The sequence below is a fragment of the Dermochelys coriacea genome, chromosome 7 (assembly GCF_009764565.3).
Source record: "Dermochelys coriacea isolate rDerCor1 chromosome 7, rDerCor1.pri.v4, whole genome shotgun sequence".
NCBI classification, from domain to species: Eukaryota; Metazoa; Chordata; order Testudines; family Dermochelyidae; genus Dermochelys; species Dermochelys coriacea.
This window is the reverse complement of record NC_050074.1, coordinates 55,840,965-55,842,915: the sequence shown is the minus strand read 5'-3', so window position 1 is coordinate 55,842,915 and position 1,951 is coordinate 55,840,965. Positions and strand designations below refer to the sequence as shown.

The following is a 1,951-nucleotide window of genomic DNA, read 5'->3' as shown; positions in this document are numbered from 1 at the left end:
AACAGCCTGCAGACGGACTTCAGAAAAACTGAGGAACCACTTCCTGCACCTCACATACTTCAGAAGGGGCCACCTCAAACAAGAAATCACCACACGCTCCCACACATTGCAAGGTGTGTGTGTGTGGGGGAAACCGGAAATTTATCTGGAAATCATGTGAGAAGTCCAAAACAGCTACCAAAAAACCTGATGACAGCCATCCAACACAAAAAGAAAGTGGAACCAACTACAACTACTTCACAACCCACAGAACACCATATCTGGGAGAAGCCATGGCACCTGTATCTACCCCATGAACACTACACAACACCTGAACATCAGTTTACCAAGACTACCCTGAACTGGAGCTGAATTAGCTGTACTCTAAGGGAAATGAACTTCTGCCTCACTACAAAACCTTTTACTGTACTAACGTGGAGAATTCTTCTGCCGACTCCACCTAAAAAATTCTTTCACAACAATTTCACAATTACCATGTCCCCACAAACAATCATAAGAAATAAGAATCCTCTGACTGGACAGAATGCATGAAGTCACACACTTGATCATTACATTGATTGTCTCAGAAAAAATACTGACTGTGAAATCCTTAACAAAGATCACATCCACCACAGTCTCTCCGCTGCCAAGAGGACAGTTATGCAGTCCCTGAAATCTAACTACCAGATAGATAAAGGTTGTAGTCCTCAACCGCAATGACTACATTAATGAGGCCAATCATTGACTCTCCAAAACCATCTACTAAAAAGTACTCAAAGAAGTACTCCACACCACAATTTACCCAGGAATTTAAGTTTATCATCAAATCTTTCCCCAAACAACTTCAAGAAAAACTCTACAAGCTCATCCACCAAGAAGCCACCCCCAGGGACCTTCTGCATACTTCCCAACATACACAAGCAAGGGAACCCAGACAGACCATATCTGGCCACAGCGATCTTACTGAAGGAATGTCAGGACTCACAGAAACCATCCTCAAGGCCACTCACCACAAAAAGAGCCAGCTTCTTCCAGGACAGTACTGGCTTCCTCCATAAACACCACAACATTAACAACCTCCCTCAGAACACTATCTTTGCCACCATGATTGTCATCTCCCTATACACCAACATCTCTCACAAGGACAACATTGCTGCCTGCCTAGCACATATACTAAAACTGGAATGATACAGAGAAGATTTGCATTGCCCCTGCGCAAGGATGACATGCAATTTCAAATATTTACAAGACAATGGATAAGTCTCAGTTCTCCACCCCAAAAACACATTGTCAAACTCATCCCTTTCATTCTCACCAATAACAATTTTATATTCAACAAACACTTTGTCCAAACCCTGGGAACAGCCCCAGGTACTAGGATGGCTCCCCAGTATACCAACTTCTTCATGGGTCACTTTGAAGAAGAATTTCTGGACAAATGTGCCACAAAACCAATGATATACCTAGTTTCAGAGTAGCAGCTGTGTTAGTCTGTATTCGCAAAAAGGAAAGGAGTACTTGTGGCACCTTAGAGACTAACAAATTTATTTGAGCATAATCTTTTGTGAGCTACAGCTCACTTCATCGGATGCATTTGATGAAGTGAGCTGTAGCTCATGAAAGCTTTTGCTGAAGTAAATTTGTTAGTCTCTAAGGTGCCACAAGTACTCCTTTTCTTAATGATATACCTGTGATACATTGATGATATTTTCATCCTCTGGACAGACAGAAAACTCCCTCAGATTTCCATCACAACTTCATTAAACTCTCTCTGGCACACTGTCACACTAGCATCAACTTTTTGCACACTAGGATCAGTTTCAACAATGGACCCCTACAGACAACTATATACAAGAAACCCACAGATCACCACACATACCTTCACAGATCTAGTAAACAGCCCCAAACACAACAAGAAATTGGTCTTCTATAGCCAGGTACTCAGATACCACAGAATATGCTCCAAAGAGAA

General features: G+C 42.0%; 1 non-coding gene across 1 annotated transcript; it reads left to right on the top strand.

Annotated features, from left to right (window-relative positions):
- The first annotated feature begins 1,129 nt into the window (after nucleotides 1-1,129).
- LOC119859585 lies at nucleotides 1,130-1,236 on the top strand. The gene has a single exon (XR_005294251.1). It is a non-coding gene; the product is annotated as a U6 spliceosomal RNA (small nuclear RNA).
- Nucleotides 1,237-1,951: the final 715 nt, after the last annotated feature.